This window comes from Mchenga conophoros, linkage group LG19, assembly GCF_057382185.1.
Source record: "Mchenga conophoros isolate Kocher_MC1m ecotype Shallow Benthic linkage group LG19, M_conophoros_male_GT1.1, whole genome shotgun sequence".
NCBI lineage: Eukaryota > Metazoa > Chordata > Actinopteri > Cichliformes > Cichlidae > Mchenga > Mchenga conophoros.
In genome coordinates, this window is record NC_140544.1 from 7,042,874 (window position 1) to 7,049,704 (window position 6,831).

Genomic DNA, 6,831 nt, shown 5'->3' on the forward strand with positions numbered 1-6,831 from the left:
GCAACCTGTGTGTCAAAAAAAAGACAGAAAATCTCCATTTTTACATTTAAATTGTTTATGGGTTTCAAACCCACAAGTTCCCCAAAACTAGACCTTGATTCACCAAAAAAAGAAACACAAAATCAAAGGACAAAAACGTAAAATAAACACAAATGTAAATCTGTCTGCGGTTTAGATACTCATGGTTTCCTTCCAAACACTGATAAATGTCTAGAATGACACCGGAGATTGAAACAATACATGGTGTTGTTGGAATCACAGATGCATTTCTGCAGGATACAGAGAGTAGGGAGAAGGCTACATTGTCTCTGACACTGCAGTCTGTATGAGAAAGGTGGATCAGCTCATGGCTTCCCTTTGCTTATCTTTCCCATGATACCATGTCTCACGCTGCGTGGGCTGGACTCGGCCCTCCCTCTGGCCGAGCCTAACTATTCTCCTGTCTCAATAGCTCTGTTTGACTCCTCTAGAGGAGTTCTGAGCTGTCTCAGGGTCTGCAGCAGAGTCCCTCATGTCTGTGGGACCCTTCATCCTCCACATCACCCTCCTACCAACACCACCACTACTGCCAGGCCAGCGAAAACCCAGAGCCTGCTGTGGCTGAGAAGAAGGGTCAGCGCACCCCCCTTCGCCGAAGACAACCAAGACAAAAGCAAAAAAAAAAAAAAAAAAGACAGAAGAAAACTGCGCTGCCGTGTTGACCCAGTGCTTGTCTGTTTGTCTGACAGCACAATTTATGGTTGAGCTTGAGATACTGCTGGAGCCAAGCTAACAGTTTACACAGAAAGAGTGGTTCCCAAGAACAAGCCATCATACAGGCAGGCAGGGAAAAAATGCTTCAAGGGAAAGTCTTAAAGAAAGGGAAAGGGAGGTGGGAAGATAGTGAGACAGAGAGGAAGAAAAATGATAACAAAAGATGAGAAAGCAGAGGAGGCAGGGCGCAGGCAGATACAGTAAAAGCAGGAGATGGAAAGTGACAGGAGCGGAGAGACCTGAAGAAGCAGAAACAGAAGAAAGTGGGAATAAAGAAAGGAAGACATGTGAATAAGAGACTGTGATGAAGACAAGCGTGTAGAACAAAAAAAACAGACTCCACTGAAAGAGAAGAAAATACTTTTTCAAATTGAGAAATGTTGCTTGGTTATTGATTCTTAGTGTCATAGCGTGGTTTAATCTTCATTACAACAAAATTTCACTGAAAGTGCAAACAGATTTCAAAATGTGTCTAATGTTGAGGCTTATATAAGGAGCTCTGTAGAAAATTGTTGGTTTGTTAATGATATTTGTAACTTGTGTATTGGATAAGCTTCAGCTGCAGTGGCCTGGACCACACAAAACAAAGAGTACAGCTGTTTGGTTTAGATCTGGACTTTAATTACATGTTAGGTCATTTTCTCAAAATAAGTTAGATGAGAAGCAGCAACAAAATCATATATCGTCACATATAATAAGTTCTTGGTTCTTTCTTACGTTTTCCTTTTTTTATATAAAGAGATTTCCTGGAAACAAATTTATCAGAAAGAGAGAAGAATGGAACATTATTGTTACAATTACAGACAATTTTTTTTATAACAAGTTGCACAGCAACAAAAACTAGATACATTAAGAAAGATAAAAGAGAAAGGAAGAGAGGTGTTATGAGGGTTTGATTGAGAGTGGCAGACTGCGGGGGAAAGGAGGACAGCTTGCTTGTGGTTGCCATGGACACCTCATAGCGGAGAGATGGGTTTCCTGGGGAGTTTCTCCATCTCTTCTGAGAGAATTGTCAAATGACGTTGTAACCGTCTGTAACCGCGGTGACAGCTCTGACATCAGACGCGTCTCACAAGCGGAGCTGTTGTTGTCTGCAGGTATTCCGGCAGCCAAGTTCACTGCGGCGTACACATACTCCTATCAGCGCTGCCTCCGTGAGACATTCTCACTTTCCAATCAGCTTCACTGCTGCCACAAGCCCACTCCAGAGGCAGGAGACAATGAATTTTCCCTGTGTGAAATATTAATGCCATACTTTCCAATTCACTGCATAGACTTTCTTACACAAGATGCAACACAGACTAGACTTCAGGCAGGAAAGAGTGTATTAATCTTAGCATTTCAAAGGAAAGAAATATGCAGAATTCCTTTGGGGATGTAAAGACTGGGAAAACATCTCTCTCAGCATGGATAAATATTTGGATTAATCCTGGTTTTCTCATGCAAAGTGAGGCCTAGGCGATACCTTCAACAGAATGCCTGCTCCTGGATAAGTTAAGTAAGTCCCAGTGGCTTAAAGAGATCAATTGGCAGCCCACACCCCACCCCACCCCACCCCTCCATTTTCTCCTTCTGCCCATTCAAAGAATGGCCAACAGCATGAGATGGAGGCACACTCATGTGTGAAATAGACTCTTCATGACGCTGCTCTTTGGCCATCTCGTTTTGGGACCTTCGTCTTAATCCCCTTCAAATACTAGGAGGAGGGAACGCGAGCACAAGGCCTTTTCTTTTGAAACAGAGGGCAAGGGGCGGGGAAAGGGGAGAGGCCGATGAGTCCATTGACAACAGTTGCGTATCTGCGGAGATTTAGGTGATGATTTTATAAGAAATGGTTGACTGGGCAGCAATGGCCCCCACTACTCAAAGAAAAAAGAAACACTGCAGTGTTTTCCTCTCCACTGATGCGTTGTGTTTGTGAAACTAACTGGTGAAGCTTTTTTTTCAGTGCAAACAATGAGCTCAGTCCAACAGATGCGTACAATCGCATATATAAGACATTGTTGCACTCGTGCACATAGGACGCCAAAACATAAGAACGAGAGCCACACCCAGTCTCAAAAACATAAAGGAGAGCATTACTCACAGTTTTAGTGAATAAATATAGGACACACACACACACACACACACACACACACACAAACACACACACACTCAGTATAATACGGAGAAACTTATGTTGATTCTGAGGCCGATGCTGCAATTTTCCATAATAGATTAGATTAGATTAGATATAAATAAAATAAATACTATTTTTCCAGCTACCAGCTCTACATTTCATTAGTAAAGTTGTAGGTAAATATTTGGCTTGCCAGATTGAAATGAAAATAAAGAGTCTTCTATTTTCATTTCTACACATTACGTACAGTTTTCCCCCCAATCAGTCCCAACCTTATGATCTGGCTTATGATCAGTAATTTAATGTCTAGTCTAGAGGTCAGAGTTTCAACACATTTAAGAGTTTTTTTTCTTTTTTCTTTTTCTTTTTACTTGTTGTGATTATCACCCCTAAAGAAGTAAATAGCAAGCTCAGGAAAGAAAAGCTAGTTTCTGGTAAATATTGTAGCTGTCATTAAACACAATCACTGGAGTAGCAATGAGAAAATTATCTCACTCTAAAAATGCATAAAAATGCAGGATGACACAAATGTATTGTCAGAGCAAAAAGCACCTTACATGTAAACACAGTGAGGAGGAAGTCTTCATTTTTCACACTCTACACAAAATAATTAAAATGGCCTAAATGAAACTCAGTCATCATTACAAAACAATGAACTATTTAGATTAATTCCACAAACTGTACATTTACAAATCAAACTTAAAAAAAAACAGCCTACAGTTTCTTCTTTTCATCGTTTTTAATTAACAAATCTGCTTCTGAGAGCCACTACTCAGACCACAAACATACAGCAAACCCACAATCACACACAAACAAATGGACTAAATAATCACTCACACGTAGTCCTGCCACACTGTATAAATAATCTCACAATCTCACAAAAGCTGATTGGAGTGTACATTAATTCTTTTATCTGATAATGAAGAATGTTTTGGCTCCTGTGCTCCCAGACAATAGATAACTGGGTGGCTGTTGTAACAGATGCCTCCACCAGCACTGTGGCCTCTTTAGTAATCAGTATACAATATATTGGAGCTCTCTCTCTTTCTCTCCCTCTCTCTCGGTGACTACCCCATAGATTCAGCTCCCACTAATTATCCATGCTTTGCAACGTCCTCAGAGCTGAATCCGTGCTAATGTCTAAGGATTCATTATAGTATAAAACAGATAAAAATTCAATTATTTTCTCCTGGGTGCATGCATTACTCCAGATTGTCCTTCTCTTGAGGTTACTCTCATTGGCTGTGGTATCAACACGGCATCACAACCCAGTGGCTAATGCAGAATTTCTGCTTATGCAGATGGAAATTAATTGGGAAGGAGGGAAAAAAAACATGTGAGGTTTGTTTCCGTCGAAAAGAGTAAAAAGTTCCACCGATCAGTGTAAACGTCCTTTACATTCTGTTCCCTGTTCACAAAGTCATAACGTCATTATGAATGCCGTGTGTCTGGTTGAAGAGATAATAAATACCAGAAGGATGTCCGCTCCTTTGTTTTCATCACAAGGATGAAGGTTTTACAAGGACTTCAAATTCATACTTTTTAATGTACGAAACCATTATGCAAGTGTTCAGTGACGTAAACAATTACAGCAAAGCAACCAAAAACTATTTTCTTCTAACTCATTCAAATGACTTTAAAATAGCTTGTTAAAGCATTTTCTGCTACAAGTGCCCTTTCTAAGCCTTTCCAAAAAATTAACTGTAATAACAAGATCATTTCCTCTTCATTTTTCAGGAACATGCATGTTGCCTGCTAAGGTACTCTCGTTACTTCTGATTTTGCTAGTTAAGGGTTGTGTAAATGACCCAAAATAAAACAATTTTATCATTACACATTATTTTTTCTACTGTTATCTTTAAAGTATTTACCATTAGACAACAATGACCTTTAGGAGACGTGTTTTTAAACCCATTCCTTTGGTAAAAGTAGTAATATGAAAACACATTGCACATCATCTGTGTATTGTAGGCAGAGTTTACATAAGGCATAATGCGTCCCTACTTCAACACAGTTGAATCACATGGCTGGATTAGCACTTTAGCATCGATTTTGGCAAAGGCCTGGTATCAAGCCATTCATTTGATTCAGGTGTGTCGGAACAAGGATGCATCTAAAAGCTGCAGGACAGTAGCTCTCGGGGACTGTAGTTGGCCACCTCTGACATAAGGTATCGAAAGTAATACCCCCATCAGTGTTATAGGATTTAATACTACTGCTACAGATTTTTAAGGCTAAGGTAATCTAAAATGCTTTATAGTCTGTTGAATCTACAGTAATGAATTATATTCTGTCAAGTCAGATTTTTGAAGTATCTGTTCTTGTATCTCTAAAATAACTAAATATCTTACAAACAAGCCTACATCTTCATATAAAAATGAACTACACTGTAAAAATCACTGCTGATTTAAAAGATCTAGTTTTAAATGAAAAGATTCAAATATTAATAAAAAGTGAAGGTGGTGTTTTAGAAAAATATCTAGTTAAACTTTATACATTCAGGTGATAAAACTATTTCTTTGAGATGGTAATCTGAAAGTGCTGCTGGAGCCTGTACGTGTTCAACTTACCTGTTTTAATAAACCAGATATGACAATAGCTAACATCCTCTCCCATCAAGGGTTGCTTGTTAATGTCCCAAAGGAGTTAATAGAAAATCTTCCTCACACTAACATCATTACCTCATAACTGATTCCAGAGCAGTAAAATCAGTGCCAGTGCCAGGTTGTCTCTCTCCTTACTCAGCACGGTTTTTGTTACCAACATCAAAATGAAAGCCCCAGACAAGTTCCAAAGGAATCCAAGCCAAGCAGAGTTAAGCCTCTTTCCAGAAACAATGTCCAGCTGGAGACACAAGATGGCAGTAACTTAAAGGATGGATGCAAGCAGGTAAGAAGGTTTTTGATGGATGTTTGAGATACAAGAAGTGTGTTTGCTTTCACTTTGATGTGTTTTAAAATGTTACTGGACAAGCACTGATTGCCTTGCTTGCCCTTACAGAATGCCATTGGCATCTACCAGCAAAACAATTTAGGTAAACAACAAATAGTTTCCCTAAATGTTAAATCCTTTTCAATGTGATCATGCATCAAAAAATAATTATTAGTGCTATAAAAATATTTTTATATGTTATCAATAGACATAAGATTGCGTGCTTACTATGTGGAACTCTAGGGTGTAGCTTTTCCAGTGACGTTAGTAAGTGCTCTCTCTCTCTTTCACATTCAATCGCTACTTTATCAGATGACACTTCTGCCGTCTCATTATCTCTTTTTATTTGACATTTACTTATGTCACAAATGTCAGGTTCCACAGTGTGTACCTCATGACTCTAAAGCTGCAGTGCATTAAAATTTTATGAATTCCCAAATATTATATTTCCTTTTAAAGACCACGTTATGTGCAAGCCATAAATTTTAAGAGAAATTCACAATATTACAACAGAAGCTCGGAAAAATGGCCCATTTTTTCACTCCAAAATCATCTAAGACAAACGTGTGGCAAATTTAAAAAAATAAATACAAATTTTTTTTACTATTGTACCTTTTCTTTGCATTGCAACTGAAATCCAATTTTTTCACTCAATAAATCGAAAACATGCATGGAAATGTACCTCATACAACCTCAAAGTGTTTTGCTATTGTTATACATGCAGAATGCGTTTTAGCATTGCATTGTTAAAATAAGCAAGTCCTTCACTTAAAAAAAATATTGCTTCAGAACCTTTATATAGAGAACCTTCTTCCCAAAGGCCATAACCACCTTAAACTCACACATGCGCTGATAAACACAGTTCCACCCCCTCCCTCCTCCCTGGAGGGGAGAGGGAGGGGAGAGGGAGGGGAAACAGGAGGACAAAGGAGGGGGGAACAACTAAGCTGTAGTGCCTCTTCACCTCACTGTGCAATACCTTTTGTGCAATACTTTTGTAAATAGTCAACGGTGCAATAGACTCAATA